A 20,962-nucleotide genomic window follows, 5' to 3' on the forward strand; every position below is an offset into this window, starting at 1 on the left:
ATGTGTTGTCTGTGCTTGCTCTTTCCAATTGTCGTCTTCTCAGTCTCTCTTGAACTCACTCCAATGTTTTCATTCCCCTGTTCCACTGGAACTACATCGGGCAAGACTGTTGATGATTTTCAAGTGACTATGTTCAGCGGTCAATTCCTAGTTCTCATTTCTTGATCTACCCCCTGCATTTGAAACGTTGAGTTGCTCGCTCCTCCCAGAATTCTCTTCATTTGTGGAGTCCTAAGACTCCACACTTCACTGGTTTTCCTTACTTCATAGTCTCTTTTGCTGTTCCCTATGTATGTATCCCCCTAATCTCTTAATACTGGTGTGCCCAGAGCTCAGCCTTTAGACTTCTTTCTTTCTTAACTCACTCCATTGATGATCTTAGCCTGTCTCGTGGCTTTAAAAACCATCTATATGCTAATCACTCCAAAATTTATGACTCCAGCCTAGACTTCTCTCTCGCTTTCTTGAATCCCAGACTCATATATTTACCTGCCTACTTGAAATTCCTCTTGGATGTCTTATATGCATCTCAATTTTAATATTCCAGAAGTAAACTTCTAAACCTCCTGTCCAAATCAGCTGCTTTCATATGTTCCATCTACGCAAGACAAAAATCAAGGAATTATCCTCAGTTGCTCTCTTTCTCTCAAATCTCATATTCAATCCCTCAAGAAATCCTATGAGCTCTTCTTTCAAAATATATTCAAAATCTGACCACCCTTACACCCTCCACAGCTACTAGTCTGGTATGAGACCATACATTTATTAGTGTCATTACAACAGTTGCTTTATGGGTCTCCTGCTTCAGGCCATACCTCCCTACAGCCTACCTTTGAACACAACATCCAGAGTGATTTGTTAAATTACAAGTCACTCTTCTGATCAAAGTACTTCAGTGGTTACCTATTTCACAAAGAAAGAATTAGCATCCTTACAAGGGACTACAAGGCACTGATATATCTGATTTAAAAAATGTAATATCACAAATTGTAAGGTACTTTTGAAACATCCAAAAAACAATCAAGGTTTAAAAATTGCCTAAAGTTCCTTCACAACTTACAAGTTTAACAATATCAGTTACAAAAAGCTAAGTGGTTGGTACATGCTCTTAGAGAATTAACTTTAAAAAAAATACTACTTTGTTTCTTTTAAGCTGAAGGATTGATTAAAATAAGGAGTGTCCCAAATTTGGAATGTGAGCTAATTTTTTTTTTATTTTTTATTTTTTTATTTTTTTTATTTTTTTTTTTGAGACAGAGTCTTACTCGGTTGCCTGGGCTAGAGTGCCGTGGCATCAGCCTAGCTCACAGCAACCTCAAACTCCTGGGCTCAAGCGATCCTCCTGCCTCAGCCTCCCAAGTAGCTGGGATTACAGGCATGTGCCACCATGCCCGGCTAATTTTTTCTGTATATATTTTTAGATGTCCATATAATTTCTTTCTATTTTTAGTAGAGACAGGGTCTGGCTCTTGCTCAGGCTGGTCTCAAACTCCTGAGCTCAAACCATCCGCCCGCCTCAGCCTCCCAGAGTGCTAGGATTACAGGCGTGAGCCACCAAGCCTGGCCATGAGCTATTTTTTTTAAAAAGGCTTCCATTTACAAGTACTTTTCTGTGTGATGGAGTATTTTCTCAACATTGTGATATCAAAACAAAATATAGAACTTGTTGGGTAGCTTAAGACAATGGCAGTGGCCTACCTACCAGCCTCCTAATAGTTCCTTCAAAAATGATACAAAACAAAAAGAAGGGAAAAGTATGTCTACAGAAAAATCATGTGCTCAGTAGATCTTGAGAACCGAGACTAGTAAAACCTCAAACTAACTGTGAATAAGAAAGTTCAGTGTGTCTCTCATGTGCCAGCACCAGCCTCATCCCACAGCAAAGCAACCAAGGAAATCTGTGGGGAGGATAGGAAAGGGAAGAGGCCTAGAGTTGTTCTAAAACTATTACCAGAAAGACAGTCAACCCTAAATCAGAAATACTATAATAGTGTTCAGGCAAGTCAGAGCAAGGACTACAGGGAAGAGGCTTCAAAGCACACAAGATGTAAAAGCACAGATATAATGGAAAGAGGCCATCTTTGAATCACATAGCTTCCGGGAGAGAAAAAAGGCAAAAAAGGAAATGAGAAGTGCCCTTTGGCAGCTGAAAGGTTGTAATTGTTAATTTTAACTGTCAGCTTGAATGTATTAAGGAATATTTAGAGAACTGGTAGAGCATTGTCTCTGGGTGTGCCTGTGAGGGTGTCTCCAGAGGAGATTGGCATGCGAGTTGGTGGAGTGTGAGTTGGGGAAGATCCGCCCTCAGTGTGGGAGGACACCATCTGATCAGCTGGGAGATCAGGATAGAAAACAAAGGCAGAGGAAAGGTGAATTCTTCTCGCTCTCTCCTGGAGTTTCTCCCTTTCCTGGTTTGGGGGATGCCAGAGAGGGGAGGACACTCTTCTGTCCTTGGATATCAGAACTCCAGGCTCTCTGATCTTTGCACTCCAGGACTTTCACCCATGGCCCCCTGGGTTCCTAGGCCTTTGGCCTCAGACTGAGAATCACACCATCGGCTTTTCTGGTTCTGCAGCCTTCGGACTTGGACTGAGCCACTCTACCAGCATCCCAGGGTCCTCAGCTTGCAGACGGCCTGTCTTGAAACTTTTCAGCTTCCATAATCATCACTTGAGCCAATTAATCCCCTCTTATATATCTATATCTATTAATATCTATATCCCATTGGTTCCATCGTTCTGGAGAGCCCTGCCTAAAACACAGGTGAAAAGGAAAAGACAAAGGGAATTCAAAGGTCTTGCAAGGCAAAGTAGAATAAACTAAATGAAAGGATTCACAACCCCTTCTGTGTTAGGAGGAATAATAGCTCCTCAAAGAGGTCCACAACTTAATACCTGGAAACTGTGAATATGTTGCTTTACATGGTAAGTACAGTAGCCAATGGAATTAGGGCTGCTAACCAGCTGACCTTAAAGTAGAAAGATTTTCTTGGATTACCCAGGTGGCCCCAGTGTAATCACAAGTGTTCTTAAATGTGTAAGAGGGAGGAAGAAGTGATGTGATGGGAGAAAGACTCAATTGGTCATTGCTGGCTTTAAAGAAGGAAGGTGCCAAGGAATGCAGGCAACCTATAGAAACTGAAAAAAGCTAGAAAATGCCTTTCACCTAAACCCCCATACTCCCTCAATATTGCCGGGAGAGTTGTGCTTTTATATGTTTTATAAATGGTTTCTGCATAAGAGTTAATTGACCAAAGCTTGTTAGTCATTGGTAATTCCCATGAAAATGGAAACCAAAGAATGATAGGAGAAAAAGGAAAGATTCAGAACATGGTGTAAAGAAAAAAAAAAACTATTTGTAGAACTTCAATGGGGGAAGCAGAGGATCACTGGGAAAGAGAAGCATCAAATTAAGAGGATAAATGAGATGGTGCTCAATAATGAATAACTACCAAGCAAGGCTACTGTAGATGATCTTAAATACCTCTACCAAAAATCTTAAAAACATAGATGTATACTTTTCTAAACTTTCCATGTTTTCTGTGATCATTACCTGTTGTTTTTATAATATATTTAAAATGAGGTAGCTGTACAGAGTAGTGATAAATCTAGTTTGATGCCAACCAGATTATTTGGACAACAGCTCAGGTGTGGTTTGGGGGATGCCAGTGTGCTGAAATGTTCCCCTCCAGGTTTTTTCCCAATTCCAAGTCTCAATCTATTTTGAGATCCTGATAATAGCAGAGTGATTCTTACTTATCCTGACTGGGAAGATGGTAGTGAACATTCTATAGAAGAAACTAAATATTCTTGCTCCTGGGACTAAGATTTTACCATTATCCCAATATATATTTATTGAGTAACTATGACATGCCAGGCATTGTGCTGGTTCCTGAGAACAGAGTGATACATAGAACAGGGGATACATAGAAGCTGTATGGAGATCAGGCATGAAATGCTAACTCACATCAAATTCACAACTAATTATAATAGTTATGTATATTATGATGTAGGTATTAGGGTGCTGATTTAAGGCTTTATTGCAGGGGAAAAGGTCTAATCAAATCTAGAAATTTAAGAAATGACTTCTCTAAACAAATAACTAGCTAACTAGTCTTCCTCTACTCTTTCTTCATATTGGTCATTACATACTACTAGGTAACTGATAACCACAATAGTAGGTGTCCTGTCTATATTGTTCACCACTTGGTATCTCTCATGCCAAACACAGTGACTGATATATCATATGCATGAAATAAGTATTGGTTAAATGAATGAGTGGTAGAACAAGTATCCAAAGTCACCCTGCTGTTGACAGGGAAGACGGAAACAGTTCACAGCTCAGAGGTGGTTACTAAGCTGGAGAATACGTCACAGTGTAACTGTTGGGAAATGCTTGTGTGTTTACATATGTGTTGCTTATAGAAAATATTTCAAGAGGATTCTTTCACTAGAACTTTATTTTAGCTCCTCTAAAAATCTACCTGACAACTTCAGAAAAAGTAATGTGTATTTTGCTATACTAGTATAAAGAATAACTGGTTGGGAAACAAGACAAAAACTGAGAAAAAATTTCATGGTATGTTTATAACATAAATGTATGGATCCTGCTTTATATTTCCATTCTTTGGGAAGAAAATAGTCATGGAAAAAGCACTCATTTTCTTCCTGAAAGATTAAATTGGAGACAAATTAGAATTTTTCTGTTTCTTTTTCCTGAGATGTGAAGTTAATCTGAGTGCTTGGTCTATCAGAATTTTGAATACCAGGTTCAGGGCCTGGCACATAATAGGTGTTCAATGGTAGCGTGAAACCAGTGAAGCAGAAGTGATTGGAGAGATTGACTATTCTAATTAGGGCAGAACAAGATCTTACCTCCAAGGGGAAACAGGCAGAGTAAGGACTTTAGCATCAAGCTAAGAGAGCTTGAAACCTAAACTGGAAAAAATTGTTAGTAGGTAGTAGTAAGTTATTATTGGGTAAAAACTATTAGGTAATTGTTACTAGGTAATGACAATTGATAGAAAGTATAAGATAAACCAGGTTTTTGCCATTTTAGATCTTTTAAAAAAGACCTTGCTTCATATGAAATCTTCTATCATAATTATATATATTTTTGTATGAATGAATGTATATATATGCATATATAAATTACAGTCATAGATTTTCACAACTTAATTTAATTTACCTATTATAAACACATACTATAGATTAGTAGTAGTTTCCAATTTGAGTATTTATAAATATGCAAAATTTTAAAAGCCAATTAATTAATGGACACCAAATTGATAATTTTTTATTTTCCAAATGAGCTAACTAAAAACAACAGAAATACTATGTAATTCATCATGATTTCTAAAATTAAAAGATATATTAGGTAATCCAAATACAGGAAAAACTGTCTTAAAATAATGATCCTTTAAGTTAACAAAGTATCTCTTTATAAAACTCCACTATGTGTTTTTTTATTTTCCTTGTTTGCCCTTGACTTTGCCAACACCAATTTGTGGTCCAGACTTTGGGTCTTTGAAAGTGATTGTTCTGGAGTCCATTCTAGAGAAGGAACAGGATGCTGGAGTAGGAACATTTCATTTATTCAGTAGATTTATCATCCCTGAAACCCACAGAGGGCCATAGGGCATGTTATACTGATGTAACTCATGTGTTGCAGTATGATAACATCATGTGTATGCAAGGGATTTATGTGAGATATGAAGAATGGTTTTCTTGCTTTCAGAGAACAATTGGATGAGTTAACAGCTCTGCTCTGATGTCCTACAATGTAAGTACAGAATGGTTTTGGTAAAAGATGCAAGAGAAAAAACTAAATGATTTTGGGGGCTGCCCAAATCTAATGCAACACTTCTGATTCTTGGAATATTAAAATTTTTCTCATTCATATACCATCTTGTTTAGGCCTAATGCAAGCCAACTGATAAGTGCTAAGGATTTTGCTGTCTACAATGGAAGTGGCAGCTTGCCAAATCCAATAAAACTCACTTTTTAAGATTTTTCATTTCCAAAAAATTTGATGTGATATGTGCTAAGGGTTCTACTTTGTTTTGTCAAAGGCTGTTAAAATTATTGATATTTCCCAGCCATTATGAATTTCTTCTTTAGGAGAAGGGAGATTAATAAATGTCTGACATGTAAAAAAGCTGCTTGATACTTCTTTTATTGCACTCTAGTTTTAATATCCAAATTTTGGTCAATATACAGGAGTTTGCCTATATCATGTCAACCTTCAAAAAAAAAAAAAAGCTTATTCCTAGAAACTCACAATGTTTTTGTTATTTTCTTTTTTGAAGTAAATTAACCTCTCACTCATTATCAGTAAAATCACTGCTAGGTGCTTACTAATAATCCTTAGCAATGAGATACAGTTTTTGACTTTGCTGAGCTGGATGTCCTGTAGACTACTAATCTGCTTTATGTTTTAATGTGAGCTATCTAGGCTGGTAGAAATAAATCTAAAGGCACCAAGTAATTTCACTGAATCATTTAATTACCTGAAACTGCCATGTAGCCTGGCAGCTCTGAGAGAAGTAATTTAAGAGAATTATTATGATGAATACTAAGCAAACATCCAAAATCATATTTTAAATATTTATTATCATTTTTTCAATGAATTCCAGGATTCATTGTTCACTGTATTTTCCAATGGCAAAATCTGACAGCACAAATATGGTGAATGAAGCCAAAATGCTGAATGGTTATTGCTTATTAAATTATAGGATCAATCAATTTTTATAAAGAGTTTTCATCGAAACTTAAAACTAGGTTCAGATTTATTAAAAATTCTATCATAGTTCATTAAAAGGCATTTTAGCTCCTACTGTGTATGGTAGACACCATTTTAGGTGATAGAAATACAATAGTGAATAGGTCAGATTTCTTCAAGAAAGAAACTCATATTGTGAAGGTAAAAGACACATTAGGAAATTATTAATTAGCATGAACAGTGTTATAATCAAAGTAACTAGACTAGTATGGAACCATTTAGAAGGGACACTTAATCTATTGGGGCGGAAGAGAGTTAGATAAGTCTTTTTTTTTTTTTTTTTTTTTTTTTTTTTGAGACAGAGTCTCACTTTGTTGCCCAGGCTAGAGTGAGTGCCGTGGCGTCAGCCTAGCTCACAGCAACCTCAAACTCCTGAGCTCAAGGGATCCTCCTGTCTCAGCCTCCCGAGTAGTTGGGACTACAGGCATGCACCACCATGCCCGGCTAATTTTTTCGATATATATATTTTTAGCTGTCCATATAATTTCTTTCTATTTTTAGTAGAGATGGGGTCTCGCTCTTGCTCAGGCTGGTCTCGAACTCCTGAGCTCAAACGATCCGCCCACCTCGGCCTCCCAGAGTGCTAGGATTACAGGCGTGAGCCACCGCGCCCGGCCTAGATAAGTCTTTCTACTAAAAACAACTGGCTCTAGCCTGACACCTGGAGGTAAAAGCAGGAGCCGGGGAGGCAAAGAAAAGGCAATGATGTTTCAGGAGAAAGGACAGCAAGGGCAGAAGGCTGGGGGCGAGAGAGAGCACTGTGGTTTGGGCATCTTTGGTAGGTTAGGATGACTAGGGCTTAGAATGGACAAGAGAATAGCAGCGATGAGGCTGAAGACATAGGCAGCAATCTGACAATGTACGTAGGGTGACAATGAAAGTTATCACCTTGGCAGGGCGCAGTGGCTCACGCCTGTAATCCTAGCACTCTGGGAGGCCGAGGCGGGTGGATAGCTCAAGGTCAGGAGTTCGAAACCAGCCTGAGCAAGAGCGAGACCCCATATCTACTAAAAATAGAAAGAAATTATCTGGTCAACTAAAAATATATATATGTAAAAAAAAAAAAAAAATTAGCCGGGCATGGTGGCGCATGCCTGTAGTCCCAGCTACTCGGGAGGCTGAGACAGGAGGATCGCTTGAGCCCAGGAGTTTGAGGTTGCTGTGAGCTAGGCTGACGCCACGGCACTCACTCTAGCCCGGGCAACAAAGCGAGACTCTGTCTCAAAATAAATAAATAAATAAATAAATAAAAAAGAAAGAAAGTTCTCATCTGAACCAGGACCTTTGTGGGACCCTTTGGAGAGTTAAAGGGGGTGCTAACAGAGAGGAACCTGGAGCTAACAGCATAACCTTGACTGTCTCAGGCAAATGGGGACACGTGCTCACCCTATTTTATGAAAGAGTTTAACTTGATATATTAATAAATGGGAACTGTTAAGGATTTTTAATAAAGAGAATGATACGGTCAGAGTTGGACATTAACAAGATCACCACACTGCATTGTAGAAAATGGATTGAAGGTGGCAGAACTGGAGGCCAGGGGCAAATTAGGAAAGTCTTGAGGAAGTCCAACAATTATACCATGAAAATACAGCATAGAGGAATTTGAGAGATTCTTTAGAAGTTATCACTGACAGAACTGACTGGATGTGGAGGATGAGGGGGAGGAAAAATTGAGGATGACATCCAAGATTTCTACAAGTGACAGCTAAGAGAGTGGTAGCACCATGCCCTGATGGTGGCTGGAAAGCAAACCATCTGCAGAGCATGTTGGGTTTGAGGGCCCTCAAGGTCACCTAGATGGAACTGTCTGGCAAACGCACTGTTGTATGGTTTGGAACCTAGGAGAGAGAGGTAAATTAGAGATACATGTTTGAGAGCTTTCAATAGATTTGTGATCATTGAAGCCATGGGAGTGAATCAAATTGCTTAGAGAAAATGTGGAAGAATATGGAAAGAAGAGAGGTCAGGATCAAATCATGAGGAATACAAACTAAAATGGATAAGAAGAGGAAAAAGAGACCTTGTCAACAAAATGGAGACTGATTAGAGAGAAACAAAAAAAGAAAGTATTAGAGTATGAGGGATACCTCAAACACCAAAGGAAGAGTGTTACAGGAAGGCATCAAAGGCTGCAGAAGGCATTAATAGAAGATCACTACCTCTAGGGATCTTGGTAAGAGCAAGTGTAAAGACATTATCACAGAAGCTGCAATGCAATCTCCAAAATACATATGTCTTGTCTCATTCTTTTTCCTTTTTCTATAACACTCTCCCCACACTTTAATCCTTCACCTCAGTCCTATTTGTCCTTCAAGAAAATTTAGCCCACATTGCTTCCTTATTGTTTTATGTATATCTTCATTGTACCTGTGTATTGTAATTTTGTTGAAACAATAATCTACTTGTTACTTTTCTCACTAGGCTGTGAGCCTCAGAAGGCAGGAAATGTTTGATTATATTCCCAAGTCTTAGCATAATACTTGCCACAGATGTGAGCTATTTAATAAATGTTTATTGAATCTATCTTAAAATGAGGTGACTTTTCCTAAAGGTGTATAATTCAATGTGAAGCGGTAGTTCAGAAAAAGATTGCTATAGTATAAACAAACAATTAAAAACAAATTTTATTATAGCTACGCCCATTTAGCTATATCTACCAACTTACCCATCTACTTTTAGTTCTTATATCTACTTTCTATCTCTCTGAATTTATTTATAATGGAACAGCTATTTCATTAAATGTGTATATTCTGAATTACAAATGAAAAAAAGTTGCAAACTCACTTATTATGTATTTGCTGTGCATCTGTTAGAACAGAGCACTTCTTACCAAGATGTATTATTGTTTTGTTGCACTTAAAGAGATCTTCTAAGCACTTGTTTTCCAAAAACTATAGTAATTATGTGTTATCAATTTTCATGCATGATAGACAAAAGTACAATGTCATACTTATCAACAAAGGTAATAAAATGTCATTTAGAGCAATCAGTCATTTGTCAACAAAGCATACTTCAAATCTTATTTTGACTTTTGCCTGTGAAATTATTTCAACTAAATAGAGAATTAAATATATTTTGTCTATATACTACCTTTTTAGTAGAGTAAATCAGAGCTGAAAGTAAAGAACAAGAAGAAGAAACTCTTGCAATTTGAGTCCTAATCCTACTTGTCCTGCAATAAAAGTAGTTTTATACCATATTAGTAGAACAATAAGATATTTATAAAAATTTAAATATACGGACATTGGCAGAATTTACCTAACTTTAAAATAATACTTTGTGTGCCAATCACACAGAAGTAAATAATGGAGATTCTTCCGTCCAACCAACTGCCTGCCTGCCTTCCTTCCACCTTATTTATTGAGCAGTTATAGAGAGCAAAGCCTTGTGCTATGCTGGGTTCCAGGGATACAAAAATAAAGCATTCCTTTATTCATTTCACAAATATTTATTCAGCACATTCTGTGTGCCAGGCACTATCCTAGGTCTTGGAGGTACAACTCAGATGGAGCCTACGCTTGGTTGTTCAGCTGACACTAATTCTTAATAATTTTATCTTTGAACTTGTTTTGTAAGTAAAGTTTGATGGGACAATGGAGCATGAAAGTGAGGAGAGAAGATGTGTACAATATGTGTGTCTACCACTCATGTACCTAGAGCATTAATGATACCCCATGAGCACAGAATTCCAGTGGATCCACATGCACGGGTGCTAAGTAAGACTCAGTGCAAGTACCGGGAAGCACACCACAGGTACAGTAGAGTGAGTGGTGATGCTGACAGCCCCGAGAGGCCACACTTTTCATTAAAACCAGAATTTGCTTTTAGAGCAGAAAGAAGGCAATGGTGTTCTAAGAAAGGTGAACAACCAAGGAACCCTATTATATCCTTGCTTACCTATGCTACTTCCCTGGATTAGCCTACTACTTACAATGAAAATGATGATGTACAAGGAAAGGGAAAGATACAGCAGCCAATAGTTCCTTTTCCTTTCAATCCTTCCTTCCTCATCCATAAGCCAAAAGTAGAGAGTATATGTATCAAGAAGTGAAATAAAGGACAGGCCCAGTGGTTCATGCCTGTAACCCCAGCAGTTTGGGAGGCTAAGGCAGGAGGATCACTTGTGGCCAGGAGTTTGAAGGCAGCCTGGGCAACATAGCGAGATCCTCATTTCTACCAAAAAAAAAAAAAAAATTAGTCGGGCATGGCAGTGGACACCTATAGTCCCAGCTCTTTGGGAGGCTGAGGTGGGAGGATCACTTGAGTCCAGGAATTTGAGGCTGCAATGAGCTATGATTGCTTGGGTGACTTTGTCTCTAAACTAAATAAATAAATAAAAATTTTCTGTAAAAAGTGAAATAAAAATAGTTGAGTTAGTTTTTTGCAGCATGTCCACTGTTCTGGGAAGAATTAAATACATGTGCAAGTATGAGCTACAAAATATAAAATGTTTAATTCACATACCTTATATTTACCTTAAGGACATTTTTTTCTTGCTGTTTGAACAAGAGAGCCCACATTTTCATCTTGCACTATAGAGCGGCCCTGGAGGAAGACTATGATGTCCTGAAAGTAAGGAAAATACTTCCAGAAGGAGGGAGTGATCTTTAAATTGTGTCAAATGCTACTGAGAGTTGAGTAAGATAATGACCAAAAATCGATCATTGCCATTTGGCATGGAGACTATCTAATTAAAGTTAATTCTGTCAGTTTAGAGAGTGAAGTATATATATGCATAATATTAACAGTTTAACTACAGTGAAACTAAGGGGGAGATGTTATACATTCGTTTTTACCTATGAAATTTCTATTTAAATGTATCAGTTTTATTTATTCTAGCTATTAAATATATCTGAAGTAAGAATAGTTTAACATTTGTTAAATGACAAAATGGAATCACCCTAGAACTGAAACAACTTAAAAACTATTAGATTATGCACTGCTTATGCCTTCAATTGTGGGAGGCAGAAAATGCTACCTTATTTTTCTTTTTTCTTTCCCTTCTCTTTCTGTTTTTATTCTCCCCCTTTACTTTGAAGATGCCTATACAAAAGGGAATGAGTTATTAGATCAAATTTGGCACTAAAATAATACTTTGTCAAATAAAAATCAACATTTTTATTTTTTATGAAAAAGATATTATTAGATGAAGTACAATGACCCAAACTTTGTCCTCCTCCATGTTATTATTTACATAAAAATAAAATTTTCTAGTTTATTCTGTAATAGCCTAAGTTAGCCACTAGATGGCATATGTCACCACATTCAAAAAATCCTTTCTTGAAACTAGTTAAAGATCATTTAGAATTGCAAGCTGCAGAAATGAAATTCTATTGGTTCAACTCTTCATCTTTCTTGCTTCTGAAGAATTCATTCTGGGGCCTGATTTCTAAGACAGTTTTCCTTGCATAAGGATGGAAGGATTAAGGCTTTCCCCTATTCTTAAAGCAATTCTGGAATCTTAAACTCCATAAAATATAAAGTGGAATGACAAAACTGGGCAACAAATTGCATTTAAATGACTATGAAGATGAATGGCAATGTTGCACTGGAATGTTTTCATCCAAGACCAAATGGACAACTTCATCGATCCTGCATCTTATTACCTTACAAGGAAGAAAATGAATAGAGATCACAAAGCAAAGCCAATATATTACTATTTAATTCCATGTTGTAGTAATTATACTATAAAAACACTGTGATATATTATTGATTCATTTGATCACTTTGGCAACTTATTCTTTATATGGCAAAGCGTAAGCAACATAGGCTTATAAAATGTGAATCTTTTTAAGTTTATAAATTTCCTTAAGTTAACAAACATCTTGATCTTTACCATGGTAAAGATCATTCTTGCTGTTTGATAATTTTGTGAAGATTTCATTTCATTAAGATATCTGTGGATACTTTAATTCCCTACCTGAACTCTTCATCCCTCCTGAGACTTTGTCTTCCCTGGTTCCATGACATGCTCTCCCCTTGGTTTTCCTCTCATCTCTCTGCTTGCCTCTTCTCAGTCTCTTCCTTGGGATCCTCTTCTGCCTGCTTCTTAAATTCTTTTGCTCTCAGTTTTTTTTTTCTCCTCACTCTTCACTATTGTTCTACACACTCTTGAAAGATAATTTAATTCATTCCCAATGTTTCAACTATGATAAATACACTCATTGCTCTTTAAATTCTAGAAGTCCATGTTGCATAGAAGATATATTTAGGCTTTAGCACTAGACTGCCTGGGTTCAAACACTGGTTCCAGCACTTAATGATTAGGTGATCTTGATAAATTACTAACTTCCTTGTCTTAATTTGAGAACATTAATAGTGCTATTATCTTGTTAGGTTAGAAAAAAGCAATTCTTATAATGCATTTACCACAATATCAAGCAAAAAGTAATAAAATCTGATAAACTATTCATTCCATTTAGGGCTCTTTCTCAGAAAATAGAGCCAGACCTACTGGATGTCTCCATGCAGATATCTTACAAAAATTTCACAATAAAATATCTAAATACTACAAATCAATATCTTACTCTCCCCAGATCAGTTCTCTTTCTTAAATTCCCTAAATTAATGGCAAAAATGTCACCTAACTTTGTCGCTCTATTCTGTCACATCTATTCATTCCCTAGATCCTGTTGACTCTGCGTGGTAACTATCAGCTGGGTTTATTCCCTCCAGTTCACCTCTATTTATTCATTCATATAAATTTTTTAAAATCCATTTATTCATTGAATGAATATATTGTCAACTGTAATGGGATCTATAGACATGGCAATGAAGAAAATTGGGCTCTGCTATCCCTGGATTTACAAACTACTGGGGAAGGCTGACATAAAACAGAAATGACAAGTAACTTCTACCTTAGTTTGACTCCTCAGCAATTCCTCACCTAGATTGTTACAAGTATTTTTCAATATCTCCTCCTTCTACCATATCTGTCAAAGTTTGCCAGAATTTTCTGTTTAAGACACAAATCTAAATCTTAAAATATTAGCCAAAATACTCCAACAGCATAGTTATAAATAATGGGTGTGATCAAGTGTGTTTTATTCTAAGATTACAAGGGTGGTCCAAATTAGGAAATCCATTATTTTAATTCATTAAATCAAGGAACTAAAAAGAAAAAAAAATCATGTGATTATCTCTACTAATACAGTAGATGCACTAGATAAAATGCAATACATATTCATGTTAAAATAATAAACTTTCTTAGCATATTACAATATATTTACCTCATCCCAAAAGCTTGGGAAACTTTAATGTTTGATATTTAACTTTATAATGTTTTTCCTCAAAAGTCAGAAACAAAGCAAAGATGCCTTCTATATCCACAACATTTAGCATTATATTGCAGATATTAAGGGTATCAGTCTCCTAGGTCTGCCGTAACAAAATACCTTAGACTGAGTGGCTTAAACAATGGAAATTTTTATTTTTTCACAGTTCTTGAGACTGGAAGTCCAAAATCAAGGTTCCAGCAGGGCTAATGTCTGGTGAAGGCTCCCCTTGGCTTGCAGATGGCCACCATCTTGCTGTGTGCACCCATGACCTCATCTTTGTGTGAATGTGGAGGAAGGTGGGGAGAGAGAGAGAAAGAAAGAGCAGGGAGAGAGAAAGAGTTCTCTTGTGTCTCTTCTTATAAGGACACTAATTTTATTGGATCAGGGTCCCACCCTTATGATCTGATTTAACCTCTATGACTTCCTTACTCCAAATGCAGCCACACTAAGGGTTAGGGCTTCAATAAATGAATTTTCGGGGGGACACAAACATTTAGTCCATAACACTAACCAATGCAGTTATCAGGCATGAGAAAGCAATTACTGTCATAAGATTGGAAAACAAAGAGGTAAAACTATATTTATTAAGAGAAGATGTGATTATATACCTGGAAAACTCAAAAGAATCCATGGGAAAATATAATAAACAATAAAAGAATTTGGTAAAGTAACAGGTTGTAAAACGAAGATATAAAAATCAACAGCACGTATAAGTGTATATGTGTGTATGTATATAAACAAAACCAGTAAGAATATGTAATTGAATAATAGATATCATTTGAGATAGAAGAGAAAAGAGAAGAAAGTACCTTAACATAAACTTAACAAAAAATGTCCAATTTTTATATGAGCAAAACTGCAAAGTGCTCTTCAATGAACTAGACCTAAATAAATAAAAGACATACCGTAATCTGTGAGAGAAAGAGCAACGACAAACAGAGTCAGTGCTCCCTAGCTTAAAAAATTTGATCCTGATTCAATACCTTTGGGCTTTTTTTCTAGAGCTAAACAAGTTGATTATAAAGTTCATTAGGAATTTTAAAACAAGTAAGAATAACTATATAAACTCTGAAAAAATAAAGTAATGTTAGTGACAAGGGCTGGGAAGAAAAGCCACAGCAGATTTTTTAAAAAGTACTATAAAGCCTCTGTAATCTAAGTAGTTTGATATTAGAACCTGAATAGGCAGACAAACTGATGAAAAAGTAGAAAATCAGAAATAGATGCAATTGCACATAAAAATTTAGTATACAATATCTCAAATCTCTGGGTAGAAGATGGACTTTTAAATAAATGTTGTGAAAACTGGCTAGCCATATGGAGAATTATAAAATTGGATGCATTTCTAACAGCATAAGTCAGGGTAAATTCCCAATGGATCAGATATTTAAATCAAGGGTTTGAAAAGGAACCATGCATGTATTTTAAAAAGCACTTAGGAATTCTTCTATAATCTGAGAGTGAGGAAACATTCTTCAACATGACTCAAAATCTAGAGCAACAAGAGAAAACATACACATTTTATTATGTAATTTAAAAATTTTCATAGTAAAAATATACCATAAGCAAAGTAAAAATACAAATGCAGACTGGGAACAAAGATTTTGCAAAGTATACCAGGGAAATTATGCTAGTACATAATACAAAGGCATTCATAATAAAAACCTAAAAACAGAAGAAAACGGCCAAGAACTCTATATTAAAATGGGCTGATCTAAAATTGATAGAAAAATAAATAGGAATTGCTTTTAAACATATGAAAAGTTGCCCAACTTTACCCATGAAGGGATAATTATTGACTCAGGGTGATGGGTACATGGATGTTCATTACATATATGTATACCCAAATCTGATTGTGTCACTCATCTGGTTGAGAACTGCAGATGGCTTCTCATAGCCTACAGGATAAAGCCCTAACAACCTAGCACAGCACTAATCCCTCACTGTTACCCAGCTCCACACGGTATGCTGTGATCACATCAAAAGTTTTATTATTCTTTGCCTGGTGCAGTGGCTCCCACCTATAATTCCAGCATTTTGGGAGGCCAAAGTGAAAGGATTGCTAAGGCCAGGAGTTAGGGACCAGCCTGAGCAACATAGTGAGACCTGTCTCCACAAAAAATTAAAAAATTAATCAGGCGTGGTGGTGCACACTTGTAGTCCCAGCTACTCTGGAGGCTGAGGTAGGAGGATCACTGAAGCCCAGGAGTTCGAAGCTGCAGTGAGCTATGATGGCACCGCTGCACTCTGGCCTGGGTGAGAAAGTGAGACCCATCTCAAAAAAAAAAAAAAAAAAAAGTTTTGTTATTCCACAAACTTGGCATGTATTTTTTGCTGTTTCCTCTCTTCTCTGCTTGATAAAACCCTGTGATGCCTCAAGACTAAAATGTTGAACTTTTCATTGGGAGCATTTGCTTGCTCCTTTGAGTTCCCACAAAACTTCTACAGGCTTTGCTTAAAGCACTTCTTACACAGTTCTGTAGTGATTGGTTTTTTATGTATGCCTCCACCGTAGAGATGAGGCACTTTCTTGCCCGAATCTCCTTAATATTTTCAGTGTTTAACAAGATGCCTGGTCCCAAGAGGCATGAAATAAATTTGTTAAATACTATGGTTATTATGCACTTGCCAAAGAGACTTCAGCATTTCTTGTGTAAATCTTCTTTCAGGACAGATGTCAAGAGGAATGAAGGCTGGAAAATAGATTCTTACAGATTGTGTTTACTTAACACCCTGATTTTTGGCTATTAGTCAGGGCTCTCGGTTAAATGACAAAGATCCAACTTGAATCAGCTATGCAAATGGATAATTTATTTGCTCCTAAAACCAAACCTTGGAAAACGGATCTGGCTTCAGAAGCAGTAGGCTCGCTTTCTCTCTCTCTCTCTCTCTCTCTCTCTCACACACACACACACACACACAAATACACCTCTGCTTATTATCATTGGTTGCTGCCTTCATCATCTTAAGCATGTGATCTCCATGAGGCAACAAATGACAGCAGGTGGATCTGGAGTAAAATGCTTATAGCCTTGCAACTAGCAAGGAATGGAGCTATTTCCTGCCAGCTCCCGTTTTGAAAATTCCATGAAAGTACTTCAATTGTCCTGAGTCACACATGTATCCCTAGGCTAATTTCCATGACTAAGAAGATGGGGTACATGATTGACCCCAGTCTGGCACCATGCCCATCCTGGGAGTGGGATAATGTGATTGGCAGCTCCCATCAGAACTGTATTTAGGAGTGCAAGAACAGCTCCCCAAGAGAACAAAGACTTCTGGACATACAAAGGGATAACTCTCCACCACAGATGTGAAGAAAAGAACAAAATCAAATGTTGGAAGTAATGTTATGTAATTTGTATGGTTAAAACTTTCTTATTCCTGATATATAAATATTGTAGCTCAAACAGAGGCTAAAATATATATAAAAAAAGAAACAACCAATCTAGACTCTTATTTATACATTTTCATTTCTTCTTTTCCTTCTGCTTTCTGATTATTCTTTACATAAAGATTTACCTAAAGAGTATGACTGCCTAACCTAAACTTTCTAAGTTTAAAGAATTTTGTATTGTCTACTATATTCTCTTTATTCTTTTTTTTTTTTTACAGTGCCTATTATCTCCCAAATCAAATACAATATTCAAAAAGAAAAGAAAAAAAACTGGAGAGAAAAAGTTGTGTTTTTAAAACTGTGAAAAAGTTATTTCTCAAGGATATTTTGAGAATGGGAAAAAATTGGAGCAAACATTTCCATGATGTTCAATCTTAACCAAATTTTCTGACCGCACTTGTGAAGCTGTTATCGCACTATATCCAGAAGCTTGGGCTGGCTGGCAAGTCTTACCACCCTACTCTGGGGAAAATGTGACTGCAGTTAGGCATAGTGACTGTGAGGTGTTACCATGTTTGATAGCCCCAACAAACAGCTTTTTCTTGGATGGATTTGGTCTAAATACATTTGAGTGTCCATTATGTGCAAAGAACTGTCCTAGAAACAGTGGACGGATAAGAGAAAGTCCTCAAGAGGTTAACCCTCCATAGGAAGAGAAGTATGCAAAACTGCTGAGTAGGATTTTTAAATAACAATTGTTCTTATGCTATTAAATTCTTTAATGTAAAGATACGTTCTATTTTCCTTGTATGTGTTTTCTGCTTTATTTTTGCAGTGAACACATATTTCAAGGGTAATAAAATAAAATGAAATAAAAAGTTATTCTAAAGTATTAAAGGATATACCTCACCTGTCATCAGATAGGTTCAAATCTCATTTCTGCCAGTCACCAGCTGTGTGAACTTGGGCCAGTTAATCAATCTCTCTATGCTTTGGTTTCTTGGCCTGTGAAATGGAGCTAATAATTCCATTTACCCAATAAGGCTGTGAGCATTAAATAAGATAAAATGTCATAAAGTGGCAAAAACTGTGCCTGGAATATAGAAGATACACTAAATTGATTATGTTCATTGTTCTTATTAATATGAAAGAAAAATCTCAGTTGAAGATTAGACAAAGTCATAATCTAGAAGCAAGTAGTAGTTCCTGGCTCAGTTTATTCTTTTCCAGTATTTGCTCAAGTATGACTTTTCTAGACTCTCCCAATTTTATACAGAATCCTCTCAGAAGGCACCCTAGAGTTCACCGTTGTGGGGTCTCCAGGGCTTGGGTTGCTATTGATCCATATTTTATTTCTATTAATAGTGGCAGGAACTGGCTAAAACTTCAGTCCTGTTTCTAATTAGATCCTTAGAACTGGCTGGGCGCGGTGGCTCACACCTGTAATCCTAGCACTCTGGGAGGCCAAGGAGGGAGGATCGCTCGAGGTCAGGAGTTTGAGACCAGCCTGAGCAAGAGCGAGATCCCGTCTCTACTAAAAATAGAAAGAAATTAGGTGGGCAACTAAAAATATATAGAGAAAAAATTAGCCAGGCATGGTGGCGCATACCTGTAGTCCCAGCTACTCGGGAGGCCGAGGCAGGAGGATTGCTTGAGCCCAGAAGTTTGAGGTTGCTGTGAGCTAGGCTGATGCCACGGCACTCACTCTAGCCTGGGCAACAGAGCAAGACTCTGTCTCAAAAAAAAAAAAAAAAAAAGATCCTTAGAACTAAGGGACACTTGCCACTGTGTGAGTCCATAGTGGGATCACTGTAGTTTGCATATCTCCCTTTAATTCAATCTCAAGTGGGGAATAAAATTGTGGTTTTTCTCTTCTTCCTTGTTCCTACAACTTTATTTTTTAATTAAAGAGTGTTCAGGGTGGACATGGTGAATAATGACAGTTTATTGCTTTTCTCTGCCTGCGCCCACCACCACCCTAATTCTGGATGGGCTGCTATGTGGTCTTCCCCACAGAATTGGGAAGGTAATAGCTGGCTCTCCTTTTGCTAAACTGTCCCCAACATTTGCTGACTGCTAAGCTGGGCTTTTTTTTTTTTTTTTTTTTTTTTTGAGAAGAACCTCTTCATTTCTTTCTCATGACCAAAATCTATTTAAACAAACAAAATGCATCTATTTTTATCCTCCTTAAATGTTCTCAGCCAGTTCAGTCAAACTCTTTGGACTTGAGTTTATTTTGCCCTTGTTCACTATTTAAATAATTCTAAAAGTGGAAGTTGCATCCTTGTATATATCAATACAATTAAAAAAAAAAAAACCCAGCATAATTCTCACTAACAGAATTCTTAGAAAACAAAATTGATGGTTCTCTAAATATGGGAGCTACTACTGCTGGTACTTAATGAACATTTAATGAGCACTTACTATGAGCTAGGCAGGGCTCATGCATAATCTATTTAATCCTCATAATGGCCCTATGAGTTGTCATTATTTTCTTTCCCATTTTACAGATGAGGAAACTGTGGTTTAGAGTGGTTAACTACCCAGCTAGTGAGTGATGAAGTCTGGGACATGCTGCTTAATTGTTAAGCTTAATAAATTCTACAATTTACTCATATTTACTCACATCAGACAGAAATATAACCATTGAATTAAATATTTTCAATGTATACCGAAGTCCATTCATAAAATTATGAATTGGTCTCTAAAACATATTTGCATTAAATGAACAAGAAAAGCAGTTTGTCAATCAATTGTACGTATGCTACTCTTTCAACATTATGTATGTTGTCAGCTGTTCTAAGTTTGTGGGCTTCTTGGAGCACTATCACATTTTCAAACTGAAAAGGAATTTAGAATCAGTCTATTTCAATATTTTTTCCAGTGATGCTCAGAAGCTGTCTAGTTCCTCAGGGACTGCATTGGAGGAAAGGGTGGGGTTGTCTGGCTGCGTAACTACTTGGTCCTCCACATATTATAATATATAGATCATTTTAAACTGTGACTGTTCTGTAACTGGTTGGTAAGTAACTGGTAGCTCAGTAAATTTAGTAAAGCAGCACTAAACTGATTGTCTGAATGTTTAAATTTTTGACTAGTTTTAGGAGTAGTGTAGCTGTGGTTGTATGACTAGACAAGGAAGGAAAATGTGTCGCTCTTCCTGGGATTTATGTCCAGGATATAGAAGCACCATGAATTTTCTCAGATACTCTCAATTTCCAATTTTCAATTTTTTTTTCCCATAGTCCATTGAAATGTCCCCTAAATTTTAGTTTATAGAAAGTAATAACTGACTGAATTAAGTCAGCAAACATTATAATATGAACTAGCTACAAAAGATGACGTAACACAAAAGATACAGAATCACAAACCTGGGGCTATCTGGCTGCATAAAAATTCTAATTTCTCATTAAAAATGCATGAATTTCTAGCATATATGAGGCACAACTCTTTATAATGTGGTACTTTCCAGTTGTAAAGTTTTATAAAACCATAATAATAAAAAAGCAAGTGTAACTGAGATTGCAAAGAAAACTAATGCAGTACAAGGTATGTGATGGGATAA

This window comes from Eulemur rufifrons, chromosome 7 (assembly GCF_041146395.1).
Source record: "Eulemur rufifrons isolate Redbay chromosome 7, OSU_ERuf_1, whole genome shotgun sequence".
NCBI lineage: Eukaryota > Metazoa > Chordata > Mammalia > Primates > Lemuridae > Eulemur > Eulemur rufifrons.